At 36.9% G+C, this 15,015-nt stretch overlaps 1 protein-coding gene across 19 annotated transcripts in view; it reads left to right on the top strand.

Annotated features, from left to right (window-relative positions):
* The window catches only part of EPB41 (erythrocyte membrane protein band 4.1), a 78,757-nt gene extending 73,465 nt beyond the window's left edge, over window positions 1–5,292 (top strand). For all 19 annotated transcript variants that reach the window (XM_088140086.1, XM_088140083.1, XM_088140084.1 and 16 more), the window contains one exon: window positions 727–5,292. The gene's annotated coding sequence lies outside the window, so the exon portion shown is untranslated. The remainder of the gene's footprint in view (window positions 1–726) is intronic.
* The last annotated feature ends 9,723 nt before the right edge of the window (window positions 5,293–15,015 follow it).

Below are 15,015 nucleotides of genomic sequence, written 5' to 3'. Positions count from 1 at the left end.
TCAGGCAATAGTAAGGGAAAAAAAAAACCCAAAGCAATGATATAATAAAACAGTTGGTTTTTTAAAGTTAAAACACTAGTTAAAATACAAGCTTGACCAGACAGCTTACCTTTAAATATTTATGCACATGTTATAACAAGGAAAGCAAAGGTGATTGATCATTATTAATACTTTCAAATAGAACATGGCTATGTTCTCACTTCAGCATTCATATTCTGATCCTCATACTTAGATACATTTAAGCAAACTTTATGTATGTATTTAATAACATGTATTTATTCCACATTCTTGGATTTAGCTTTTCATAGAGAATGTCTTTCCTACTGTGCCTCAACTTTCTCACGTTCATTCGGCAATCACATAGAGAAGGGTCTGATCAATTGGGGTGGCTGCCCCGGAATATGGAATGGTCTCTCTACTGCTGAAGACCTGCTTATCTGTCCTGGCCTTTTCTTGATGGCTCCTATTGCCAGCTAACCCTTATTATTAATAATTAACCCTAATTGTTAGTCTAGGCTTTTTATTTTTGTATGTTTTGCATTTTTTGTAATTTTGTTATAAAAAGCTTAGGATTTCAAGTGAAGCTGAATGTCAGTCTATTATTTGAAAGTATTATATAATTGGTGCATTCTGCCCCATTACAGAATGATATCAGCAGTTCACAAACATTTTTTGTAAGATTTTCAACATGTGTCCATTTTTGTTAAGGAATTTGTATCTTCCTAGGTGATGCCTGCTTTATTCTCTGAAGGACACGCAAGATATACCAGCAGAACTACAAAGAAACTTCGAACACCATGACCTCAGACTCGCCAGATTTATTCTGTCACACATTCTATCATTTCTTGTTAGGAAGTTGTGCTTTTTTGATGTTTACTCGGGATTCTCTTTAATACTCTAGGTCCCTTTTCATTGTTTTTAATATTGTGACCGACAGTTTGCCATATTTTACATGTACTGATGTGCTTTTTTTAATCATTTCATTTTTTTTCTTGCATTTCCTTTTCCTATGCCATTTTCTGAATCTATTATGCTGTCAGAAGACTACACAGGGCTTATCAAAAAATGTTGCCTTTAAATGTGATGCTGTTCACCTTTCTGTTCCTCAAGTAGCTTGCATTCTCTCCTACCTTTTGAATAAGTTACTGTGTGGCATATCAGTGACTTAGAAGTAGCCCTTCTTGTCAGAAAAATCACCCTGTGCAAAACTGTAATTTGATTTGGTTGATCTAGAATATGTCCAGAGTATCCTAACCACAGCCTACTTTGCCTGTGGATTTCCTTGGCTTTTGTGGATATGTCCGTTTTAGATGCTTGAACATATCCAGAGGTTGTGGTGTTTATATAAGTAATTCAGTAGTTGCCTAGGTTCAGGGACAGTGGAAGTTGCTTTTTATACTGTGAATTGTAGAGCTTTTAAATGAACTGTGATAAGGCATTCAACATCCCTCTGCCCTTTCCTCGCTCCATCTTTGCTTTGCTTTACAGCCCTTGGTAGGTGTTCCTTGTCAATCCTATCTGCCGTTTAGCCCCATTAAACTAAGAGTTTAAGAGTAATAGACTCTGAACACAATTAAGATTTATCCTGTTTTTTTTTCTCCATAGTCATTTGTAGGTTTGGGTGGAGGGTTTTGTTTTGTTTTTTGTTTGTTTTTTTGTGCTGAGGGGGCAAGAGGCAAATAGATTTAAAATCTTACCTTTTAAAGGAAAGCTAAACTTAGAGCACTGGCAATGTATCTGGATAAGAGGTATAATTCCTATTCATTCATTAAAAACAGTTTGGCATTCTTTCATGCAGATAGTTCAAAGGCATCAGTCAGAATAGGGTCTTGTTTCCTCAATTAAAAGTTATTTGGAGAGTGAATGTATTAATTTCCATCAGATAATGCTTTTTGCAAGACAGTACGTCGTTCTTCTTCAGGGCAATCCACGGTGCACTGCTGTTGTATCTCCCTCCCTTGTTTCCTTTTCATTTAGAATTCCTTATGAAAGAACTCTCTTTCTTTCAAAAAAAAAAAAAATGAATGGAGGATGTTGCACTTTGTAAATTACATCATTAGCTTTTTCACTGTTACACTAGAATGAAAGAGCAGAACCCATCATTGGTTACAGTCCTCAGCACCTTAATACTGCAGGTATTATTATCAGAGAAAGCTATATACCACCTAAATAATATAGTCAGAGAAAAAGCAACAAGTAATTTGTGAAAGGGTGAGTGGGAGTTTTTAAAAGATATTGTTGATTTTACATTACTTTCAAACAAAAGATAGGACTACTTTTTTTTCAAAATACTTCACTTTTCTAAGTGTTGTTGCAACCTGCATGTCCAGTGATTAAACTCCAATTTGGAATTCCCATATCTTTCAAAAATAGATAGACCATTCTTTATTTGGATGATTCTTCTTTCCTGAAATATGTCAAGGAAAGAAAGAAACACATCTACCTTTCCTTAGAAGAATCTGATTTCAGTAAATAAAAGCTTTCATTTACTATTTGCCATAATGCTACACTATCATATTGCATGTTCCTTTCCCCCTCAAATTTGAGTGCATTTTGATTAAGAAGTCAATATAAGTATTTTAGGATTGAAAGATTTAAAGGTAGTGGTGTGTGAAACATTTTAAATTCAGAACATCCCATTTTGAGCTTGAAACAATTTTACATTCAAAATGAAGTATTTATAACATTTTGGAAATGTTTTGAGATGGAGTGCTGTTGGATCCGCTTTGCTTTAATGTGCTCTGGACATTACATCATGTTTCCAGTGATTGCTGATTGGTGCCAAAGGGACATCCACCTGGAAATAGATTTTCCCCCCTAAGAGAATAAATATAGGATTGAGTTGTAGTAGTATTAATTAAAGTAATTGTGAAAGCAGTAGAGTAAGTAAGCTTCCTGACAATATTACATTGAACTGAAAGAAACTCTGAGCACTTAATGTATTTATTACAAAACTAGCTATTTGTTGTGGAAGACAGCTGATTGGTACACTTTCACTAGTGCAGAATCTTAATATTTCTGCCGTTTTTACTGCTCTGTTATTTAAAGCATAAAGCAGTTTTGAAAGAATTCCATTATTTATTATGGAATTCTATTATTAATGAAACTTGTATTCCATATGTTTTCTGAGGACATGTTTTGCCCTTTCACCAGCTGTAACTGAGCATGATTTTTGTACACTATGGATAGCTAGCCATTGATGTTTTGTTCTGTTTAGCTGACATACACATTTTTGCATGGAAGGTGAATCCCTCATTAAAATATACTTACCTTTACATAATGAGGGGCATGCATTTCAGATTGCCCCTCTTCCTGGCCCTCTTTCCATCTATTGCTCTTCCATTTTAAGAGTTTTTCTACCCCCTCACCTTTTGACCTCCATATCCATTCATGCACCAGACCTAATTTCAGCAATTCATTTCTGTGGTGTGCAGCAAATGACCCCGACTTTCCTTTTCCTGAATTTCAGCCCATTTACTAAAAGAATGTAATGAAATCTGCGATAAGTGGTTGCATTAGACCGCCAGTCCAAGGTGGGATGGTGTGTATGCATTGTGTAGTTTCTTGCTTCTGTCTGCAACAATCAGAAGCAAAACAATGTACATTTAGCAGTTTGTGTAAGTATTTGGGATTATGTTTTCCTAAAAATTACTTAGGAATATGTCAGCCTCAAGAAATACTCAAAATCACAGGACACATGTGCATGGAAAACATGAAAAACTATTCTGGAAAATAAAAGGATAAAGATTGCAAATGGGCAACAAGACAGCCATATCCCTGAGAGAAAGAAAAGCAAGGGTCATTCAAATTTACCTTTTTCTTTTTATATATTCATTAGCAAGGCATTTTGAACTCAGAAGTTTAATAAAAGTCCTGTCCTACTCATGGCCTGACGCATGAACCCCACCCTCCTTTGAGTATGCCTGAAGACAAAAGCATTATTCACGTTTTTGCAAATCAAGCTGCTTTACACGACATACGTACATTATTGTGTTTTTTTCATTTGTTGTTACTCTGCTTCTGATTATTGTAAGGAAACATAAAAAGCTTCACAATATGCATGCATACCTACCTACCTTCCTCTGACCGGCAGTCTAATCCTACCACTCCTGCCAGCTTTTATTACCTGTTATCCATAAACTGTAAAACTAAACTTCACAGCAGTAAAGGCTAAAAGCGTTTAAGCGTCCTCTTAAACTTCAGAGGAATGTGAACCCTGGGGCTGCTGCCACATAGCGATTGTTTTCTTCTATGAAATTCCTCCATGCTTACAGCTTGAATCCGCTCTCGTTGCTGCGAGGGAGATTTCTGCTTACCATCTGAGCTTATAAATCGTCACTCCTCCTGGCAGCCTTTGTAACTGAACAAGAGTTGTTGGTTGTCTACTCCTGGCTGCTGATACCCCAGAAGGGAGCAATATTTTATTTGTATAGTCAAGCATGCTGGAGAAATAAAAAAAGGAGCTAGTAAATCCTTTTAAAATGTATTTCCCAAGCTAACTGAACTTTCCATAGACGCAATGAAAACAATGTATTTTAGGATACCAGAGATATGTCCTGAACTGTCTGCCATTGACAATAGGGATGTTAATGTTTTGAGAAGGAAGAGCATTAGTAGGCTGCTTGTACTCACAGTCTCAGAGCTTAACAGGCCACAGAATAAATCTAGCTTCTAGCATTCTCATATTCTGGGGACCAGCACTGCCATTACTGGAGCAGTAAATAAAATAGTCTATTTATTTATAATGATGAAATGACTATGCTCTCAGTTATTTCCTTCCCCATTTATGAGATTATCTAGAAACTGTCTTAACTGTATAGTAAATGGAAGTTATTTATCTATGAATGTGTGTACAGAAGGAAGAGCAGCAGTATCCAAATTGATCAGATTAGAAGAAAAGACTACATTTTCACTTGCCAACAATTAAAGTACAAATTAACTGTGGGGATTCGGGAGGGTGGTGGGAGTTCATAAACTGTGATTTTTCCATTTTCATATAAGGGGCAGTTTTTAAAAATGTATTCTAATTATGGGGGGTTGGTTCTCTTTTTTACACATTAAATCACACTATTTCACTGCAGATATGAAGGAGCTTTGTAAATTTTTTTAAGACAATTGTATAGAATAGTTCATTCTTTTTAAAAATAGGAACAGAATAAACAATTAGTAAATCTTTATAGTTTATGTAGCTGTTATTTTGGACTTTTGTAGTTAAAGGAAAATTAGATGTAGCATTTAGATATGTGTTCAATCTTGTATTGCATTTTTCAATAAATTTTCAGGTAAAAATTAGCACTCTTGTCATTCATTAAAGCTCTACTTTGCCCACATTATCTGGACTGTGGCTTCTGAAATACGTTGGCTGAAACTTGGATTCTTCCAACTGTTTGGTTCACATGGCAGACCCAAATGCCTAGTTTAACTCCCTATTAAACCATAACCTTACTGTGTAACTTTAAGACAAGTTGCTGTTACTTTTGCACAACTTTGGTTGGAGTCACACATTGTGGTAAGCCAAAATGTTAGTTCATGGTGTATGAACCCAGCTGATATTATTTGTAAGTCATGTTTTATCATGTTGAAAATGAAGTCTTTGGATAGCAATCTGTAAAAGCTGTAATGAGCATTGAAACCTCAAACCGATCCATCTTGTGACCATGGGAGTCTCGTCACCTTGCTTCAGGTCCTTCCACTGCCCTCTCCAGACAAACTCAACTGTCCTTAATGCACAGGGAATTCCAGAGTCACCGGGAAAGTCATCCTATGTTAGAGAAGGGGAACTTCCATGGCTGCAGACTCCTTTGTGCTCGCACCACTCTGGGAATGGCCATGGGGACTTCCAGAATAATTTCTCAAGTATGGGTATTATCAAGTGATGCACAGTTGTGTGAAACTGATACAATAGTTACATTTCTCAAGCTGCAAAGCAATGCTTGTTCTCCTGTATTCCTTTCTATGGAAAGCTACTTTTTGTATACAAGGTTTTGTATACAACGGGATGTGGAGCCAGCGTACAGTCCAAAACTCCTGTCTGCTGCTTTGAGGAGTGAGTGAGTGAGTGGCCCATTCATAGAACATGCTTTATGAGCCTCTGATGTGTGGACCTTGTGCCTCTGCAAGTCAGGTCTAAAATGGGCAAATGTAATCGATGCATTATGCACCAGCAGCAGCAGAGGGAGCCTGTTCCAAACTTTGGAAGTAACCATTTGTCTACCCAAACCTGGTGCCTCCCAGATACATTGGAACTGCAGCTCCTAAAATTCTCATCTGTACTTTGTACACCTAGTAACAGAATTGGGCATTTATAAACCTCTGTTTTAAAAAGAGGAATATTCACTTGCGTTCAAAGTAATGAACAACGTGTACTGTGAGGAAGTGCAAATACAGTCACGCTAAAATACACTGCATTGTAGCAGAATTATTCAAAACTGCTGCACTATAAAATCTAACAAGTTACAGTTTAAGAGCCAAAACGTCTTAACGTTGCTTCTAATAAACTTCTATGTTAGGAAATTACTGTTTAGATCTCAATGAAATTTCATTGCCTCAAAGTAAATTTGCTATGGAGAATTTTCACACCCACAAGAAAAGGAAGTTTCAAGTACTTGACCGAAGAGATTCTATTCAGTTTCCTCATTCTATGCAATTTCTGATTTTTGGTCCACATCACTAGCTTTGTATATCATAGTTAATAAGCAAATGTCTTGCAGTAAATTCCAAGTCTGGATTGTAATTTCATATCTAGTTGCAGACCCATATCTGTGTCAAGCAGTGCTAGATTTTTTTTAAAAAATTACTGCCAGTCGAGGGAAGGAAAGGAGACTAATTCACTTACACAAAGATTAAATAATAGTGGGCCATAAATATAACCTATTTGATGTGTTGAGCCTAAGCTTTTTAAAATTATATCAGTACTGTCATGTAAGTAAAATAAGAAATATTGCTGAAAGAAGAAAATTTCTATGGAGGCTGCTGGTCTGGATGGTTAATCAAGAGTAAAATTAAATGTAATATGAACAGCTTCATTTGACAGTACATGAACATACATTTGAAGGTTTGAGAATGGCTACAATTATCAGCTCTTGCCTATAGGAAGGTCATGCAACTGCTTCCTTTAGGCAAGGGAGGAACACATTCTACTCGGAGTAATCACTTTTCCACAAGGCCAGTGGGAGCCTACCAGGAGGGGCAAGGGTTGAATAAGCAGATGGGAACCCTCTTGTCTCTACACACACACACACAGACACACACACTCAACATCTTCAGGAGCTGCAATGAATCCAAAGCCAGTCAAGCAATGCCCGAGTTGCCTCCCTACTATCTCTGCCAGTACTCAAATCTAATTTGAAGCTGATCTGATTGTTTTTGTGGAGATAAAAGTTGGTGCTGATCACTCATACTGATTCACCGACCGTTCCATCTCTTACCTCCAAACAGTTTGATGAAGGTGCCATAAAATAAAGAAAAAATTGAGAACATCTGCTATTCAGAGGTCCTGACAAATGCCTATTTTCACAATTCTGTGGTGCTACCTATGTCAGTACAGGTAGTCCTTGCTTAATGGCTGTTCATTTAACAATGGTTCAAAGTTACAACAGCCTTGGAAAAAGTGCTTCACAACCTGTACTTGCACTTAGGAGTGTTGCAAACCATTGCACCACCCCCACGGTCATGATCACAATTTGCAACCTTTTTTACAATAGTCATTAAGTGAATCACCATGATCATTAAACGAATCATGTGGTCATTAAGTGAATTCTGTCAAAAAATGTCCATTGGGAAAGCTGGATTCCCTTAACCATGATTTGCTTAACGACCACAGTGATTCGCTTAAAAGCCATCGTAAAAAATGGTTGTAAATCGAGGCTGGTCCTATGATGACTTGCTTAATGACCACCCTGCTTAAAGACCAATTTTTCAGTCCCTATTGTGGTCATTAAGTGAGGACTACTTGTATGCCTTTAGTGAATCTTACCGTACCTTTTAAAATTGTGAAACCCATTTTTTTACTCATATTTCTGCAGTAATTCCAGTCCAACTCAATATTCAAAATACAGTCACAGGGCTGTGTTGAAAGGACTTAATTTATCACAAAGGTCCCTTCAGGTGTTTAGCCAAAGGAAGAATGAAGGAAACAAAGTCATGTTGTGACTTCTGACTCTTCAAGCCCAGGCTGTGATGCTGATTGCAAAGGTCCACATTTGAGTTAAAAAAGTGGAAACTTCAGTTGCTGTCTATTTCATTCTTCCCCATGAGCAGCACAGGACATTTGATGGAAAGAAATGGTGAAACACAATATGATAGAACTCATTAAGTTGTGGTTTGCTTAATGGTTATTGAATACCTATAATTGGCTTGGATTCACACACAGTGCTAAACCATAGATCATAGTTTACATAACAGTGGGTGAGTTCACACAATATAGCATCAAGCCAATCTCATTAATGCATGGTACAATGGGATAAGCCAGCTATTATGTCAATATCGTTCTAGTACATTTTGCAATCTAGATTTGGATAGTTTAACAGTGGTGAGATCCAGAAAGCAATCCAGGTCCCTTTAAGCTAGGCGAAAGAAAGAAAATCCTTCTCTTCAAGCTGTTCTGCCCACCATGCTGATGTAAACTTGGTTTTAGCAAGTGGCAGTGCCTGCTGACTTTGGGCTTGGAAAGTAACCAGGGTTGGGTCTAACTAGTACTTGGATGGGGGACCACCAGACAGTCCTATGGCTATAAACTGAACTGGGACATTGGGGAAAACATTCTAGAACATTGCAATAGAATGACATTTCTGTACTGTTGACATGGCCATCTTCATGAAGCCACTAGAAATTTGACTCAAAGACTTCCTTTGATAGCACGTCTGGAACAAACGCCTTCCATTTATCACATAACAGATTGCATTATATTTTATAAAACAATCAAAGCAACCCATTTTCCCCATTTTTGTAATCTGGAAATGGCCTAACAGAACCACAGTTCCCTTTTATAAAACGGGAATACAGGTAGTCCTCACCTAACAACCATTCATTCAAAGTTACAACAGTGCTGAAAAAGCTACTTATGACCAGTCCTCACACATAAGACATCACAGCACCCCCCCACAGTCATGTGATCCCGATCTGGGCGCTTGGCAACCAGCTCACATTTATGAGAATTGCAGCATCTTGGGGTCATGTGATCACCATTTGCAACCTTCCCAGCTGGCTTCTGACAAGCAAAATCAATGGGGAAACCATGTGATTTGCTTAATGACCATGTGGTTTGCTTAATGGCCATGGTGATTCGCTTAAGGACCACTGCAAAAAAATGTCATAAAATTGGGTGTGGTCACATGATAACGACCACTTTGCTTAACAATGAATTTTCCAGTCCCTATTGTGGTCATGAAGCAAGGACTACCTGTAATAGCCTGAGGATCTAGTTGGCAGAAGGCAGAAAAGAGCTAACTGGGGTGACGATGGTGGAGATGAACCCTTTTATCTGCCTCTCAGTAATACAGACTTCTCTAGCCCAGTGCCTTTCATGTGACTTAAGAGCATAAAAATAGCACTGCTGGATCATGTCAAGACTCCTCTGAGTCCAGATGTTTGTTTCCCACAAGGGCTAGCCAGGTACGCTTACAAGCTTCGACCATCAGTGTTCCTCTGCAATTGATATTTGGGGGAAAGTGGCCACCAGCGTGGAAGTCTTCTGTCTTCATTCACAGCTCTCAGCAGAGCTGTTCCCCGTGCATTTATCTACTCCATTATCAGGCCGGGTTAATGGCCTTCCCCATAACTTGTGGTAAGGAATTGCATCGACTAGCGTTTTCTTTTGCCTGTCCTAAATCTCCTTCCCACCAGCTTCATTAGATTACTGGTCATGTTTTCAAACCAGGAAAGGAACTTCTGATCTTTTTCCATTCTATGCATGATTTTTTACCCTCCTATTGTATGTCCCCACCACCACATGTTTCTTAAGCTAATGAATCCCCAACGTGGTAGCGTTTGAGTCCCGCAGGCATTTGGGTTGCCCTCTTCTACCTTTTTTCCTGCTCAGTTGCATCTTTTTCCAAATGTAGCAACGGGAATTGCATGCAGTATTCCTGATGAAGATGCGCCATGTAGTTATATACATTCCTGCCCCAATATGCATCACTTTCCACTTCCTTAAACTGAATCACATTTGCCATTTGGGTGATTGAAGTCAAACACTTTAAAGCAGGGGTTCTCAACGTTGGGAACGTTAAGATGTGTGGACTTCAACTCCCAGAATTCCTCAGCCAGCATGGCTTTATCCTTTATTATTATTATTATTTATTATCCTTTATTAAAAAATTTATCTTTATTATCTATTATTATGATGATTATTTTATAATTATTTTGTAAATAATTTTATAAAATTATATTTTTAATTTTTAATTTAGTTTCATTAAAGTTAATAAATTAAAATAATTATTATGAAATAATTTTATATAATAATAAAATAATTTCAATTTAATAAATTTTTAAAATTTAATGAAACTAAAATTTAAATCTAGAAAATAAAATTTATTTAATTAATTTTAATTTTAATTATCAATTAATTTTGATAATTTTGGTTAATTATTTTATAATAATTAAAATAATTTAATTTAGTTCAATTTTAATTTTTATATTTATTTTAATTATTTTATAATTATTATTTTATAATAATTAAAATTTAAATTAAAATTTTAATTATTATAAAATAATAATTATAAAATAATTGAAATAAATATAAAAATTTAAATTTAACTAAATTAAATTATTTTAATTATTATAAAATAATTAACCAAAATTATCAAAATAATATAATAAAAAAATAATAATTATAAAAATTAAAATGTAAATAAATTAAATTGTTTTAATTGTTATAAAATAATTATCAAAATTATCAAAATAATAAAATAATTATTATTATTAAGATTATTAAAATAATACAATAATTATAAAATAATTTGAATTATTAAATTTAAATTAATTTATTAATTTAATCAATAAAATCAAAAATTAAAATTAAGTAATTAAATTTAAAGAATTTAAATTACATTATTTTAATTGTTATAAAATAATAATATAAGATAATTAAAATTATTATTAAAATTATTAAAATAATAACATGATTATAAAATCATTTTATAACATTTTGTTATTTTATACTTATTATTTTATAATTAATTTATAATTATTTATGTCTTATTATTATTTATTAAAATTATTATTTTATAATTATTTTATAATTATTTATTACCTTTATTATCCTTTATTAAAATTATCCTCATTTTCTTTTCTTTTTCTGCAGGTTAGCAATCCATAAAAGAACAGTTCCTCTTATCCCATATGTGAACTACAACTCCCATAGTTCCTAGCCAGCATGATCAATACCAGTGTTAGCAGTTATGAGTATTTTTGGCCCATAGATATGCACAGAAATTATCCAGGGCTTGGATCCAGAAATCTAGCAGAACACCCATTTTTACAGCCAGTGGCCTGAAGCTGCTATCCACACCGACAGCAGTAGCAGGATTCATTTTCTGGTATGTGTTTGCATGATGGCTACCACTCTAAATCAATTTGTATCTTAGTTTATTTGAAATGCTGTTAATCAATGGAAAAGTTCTCCTGGATGACAGGTTTGCTTGTTTTTTTTCAGAAAACCTTTTAATACCATTGCTTTTAAAAGCTGCAATTTTCTGTCACCGCCTAAAAAGAAGTCGTCCCCTTTGCTTCTTGTGGTAAGGAATACCTCTTCCCAAGAAAATACCTTTTTTTTTTTAAAGTGTACCTGCTACCCATTCAACAAGTTTGCTTCTTCCTTCAGAAGGACTGTTTTGCCCACCTGTAAATCTTTAAACATTTATTTAATCATTTCAGTGGCTAATTCACCTGATTAACAGATTCAAATGACTTAAGCTGTATTGCAGTGATCTGCACCAATAATAAAAGTGCCCCCGTTGATGTTTTTAATGATTTTTTTTAATATTGCTATTTACCATCACTAATTTGCCATTGCTTAAAGGCACAGAAGCCAACTGCATAATTTTCTAGAGCAGGGATAGAAAAGTTGTAGCTTTCCAAATGTTGCTCCTATGATTTCCATCAATCCTACACAGCCAGTTTTGCTAGTTCAGCCAATATGTTATAAATTGTAGAAAAAAATTGGACAAGTGCAAACCTATAAATCTATTGCCTTTTCCCCTTCTCCTTTCCAGCATGTTGTCATCTCCTTTGCGGATCTCCCTAGCAATGTCAACGGCTGTGTTTCTGCCTACTGCTTTTCTTGCAGTTCGCCTGCAGTTTGCAAGTCCATTCCCAACCAGCCCATTGCAGCTGACTGTTTACATTCTGGTGTAGCTCCAGAGCCAGTTCTATTGCTGAAGTTATCTCCATCTAATGAAGTTGTCTGTGATGGCTTGTGCACGAGTGGGAAAATGGAGAGAATATCTCAGTCTATACTAGTGTTTCTCAAACTTGGCAACTTTAAGATGTGTGGACTTCAACTCCCAGAATTCCCCAGCCAGTTGAAGTCCATACAGCTTAAAGTTGTCAAGGTTGAGAAACACTTGTCTATACAGTGCTAATTAAGGGCATTTTTGGAGCAATGCTGTAAGCTTCAGCAGAGATTCTGGGCAACTCTTGGTCTAACCAGAACGGTAATAAACATCACCCTGAAGCTCTGAGTCGATTGACAGAAAATGGGAAAAGCAGAAATGACAATGATGGTAGAATTCCAGTGGATCTGACGGAAGAGCCATAATGCTGTGCCAAAGTTTGCCTTGCAATTTCTCAGACATTTCCTCCCCTCAGAAGAGGCTCCTTTTTCTCTACCTTAATGCCAAAGTGCTTCAGAACTTCTTTTTGAATATCTCTTGGTGGTAAAGCTGACTTTCTTATTGGAAGCGATGAAGGGTGCTGCTGCTACTGTTGTCATGTATTACACATCTTTCAATCATTCGGAAAACTCTGTGGTCGCCCCCATTTCCAATTTGAAAAAGTCTTGTGGGAAGAGTTCCCCCTGCTGTGTTCCTTTGGAATTCAGTGGAATCCCACTGGAAGGTTGCCGACTGCTAGGAGATGACTGAGTGACAAAAGACAGGCTTCCATTGGCAACCTCATTGTGCAAAAAAATGCAAGAACAACACATCCCACCCATAAGGATATCAACAAATTTATTTTTTCTTTGAAAAAAATGAAAGTAATTTGGAATGGAACTGGTAGTAAACTGACGCAGGCAATTTTTACTGGAAAGAATTATAAGCCAACATTTAATTTGGCAGCTTCTTTCCACAATGGAAGCTGGTTTCAATTCCTGCATCAAAAAATCAAGCTGTCTTTCCTAGTTCCTTGTTTTGACTCTTCCCCATAATTTGCAAGCTAAAAAGAAGTGCTTATTTTCAAAGCCAGAAACTTTCAGAAACAGGCCTGAGAAACAGAGAAAATGTTTTCTCAAGAAAGAAAGAAATACCCTGAACTCAAAAAGAAGATTCCAAACCAGATATTTTAGTTCATCTTGCCACTATGTAGTGAAAGGACAGGAGTTTTTTTATGATGGTCCAAGCTTATTCAACCAGGCTAATGTCAAAAGGTGATTGCCAGCCTTTGGTGAATTTGGGGAATAAATAATGTACAAACAGAAGCCAATATTAAAGAAAAACCTTTTAGCTGAAGTTAAATAAATAAATGAAAAAGACAGACAGATGGATGGATGGATGGATGGATGGATGGATGGATGGATGGATGGATGGACAGATGGATGAACAGGTGGACAGACAGGTGGATGGACAGACGGACGGACAGGTGGATGGACGGACAGGCAGGCAGACAGAAGGATGGATGGCGAATGGACAGATGGACAGTCAGGGGGACGGACAGGCAGACAGACAGAGTGACAGATGGACAGACGGACAAATGGACAGATGGATGGACCAGTGGACAGACAGCTGACATGAGGCTAAATCACATAACATGCTAAAATAATGACTGCATTCCCTTAGTACACTGAGCTACAAACTACTCAGATCTATTTTAGTCTGGACTGGTGCGTTGTATGAATCCAGACTTAGGAATCCTTCCGAAAGAGCCAAAATGATGATCTACTATAGTTGGTCTCCTTGATCCTTCCAAACATAGGCATCAAGTAACTTGCTTTGCTTAGGAAGGGAACCATGCAGTTTCTTTTTATCCAATCCATCCTTTTGAGTTAGAAAGTAAAAAATCCAGCATATTATTCATCGGATGAAGCCTGAATACTTGCCATCAATTCAAAAGGCAAAGCCAAGCAGAATGGTGCCTGTAAAAAAGACAGCTGAGAAGAGGGGAAGACACACACACACACACCCTGAGCAAAAGGCAGGGGAATCACCTCCTTTGCTGCACGCAGTGTCCATTTTCCAGCAAAGAGTGCATTTGCACCCATTAGTAAAGTGGTGTATGACTCACTGGGCCAAGCTAAAAAGGGGTTAATAGTTGGTGGTTGAGGGATAAGCAACCTGTTGTCTCCTCTGTCTTGCCAAACTACAGTTCTAGGCTTCTTTTACTGGCTGTGACTGCAAGAAGCAACCTTCGGCAATCTGGGAATGAGCCCAGGTTCCCTACCCTGGTTGTCCTGTGACTGCCACACCAACTCTTCAGATGCAACAAGGAAGCACAGATCTCTTCTCCACCCAGACTGTCACTCACTGGTTGAAATGCACCTTCTGGAGCCACAGTTGTGTATACAAAGAGTGTGCATGCTTTATTTCAAAGGGAGGATGTGACTGCGGGGCTTCACTTGCCCCCTCTGTGCACATATAAAGGACTCTGGAGGACACACCTGTCCTTATGGGCACACCTGGTTGTCATGGGAGGGGGCATTGTGGCATAATGAGGGATAAGCAAATGGTGACTTTTCTGGGCCATGTCCCCAGAGCCACAGAAAATTGCAATAGTTTTTGCAACTGGGTGCGTGACTTTGGAGACCCTAGGCCAGTGGTTCTTATACTGTTTGACCCCTTTTCTTGGTCTTGAATAATGTCA

The sequence above is a fragment of the Python bivittatus genome, unplaced genomic scaffold (genome assembly GCF_059951505.1).
Source record: "Python bivittatus isolate LINGU-HERP-01145 unplaced genomic scaffold, Pbiv_v1 ctg000310_np1212, whole genome shotgun sequence".
Taxonomy (NCBI): Eukaryota; Metazoa; Chordata; class Lepidosauria; order Squamata; family Pythonidae; genus Python; species Python bivittatus.
This window is presented reverse-complemented; position numbering and strand designations above follow the sequence as displayed.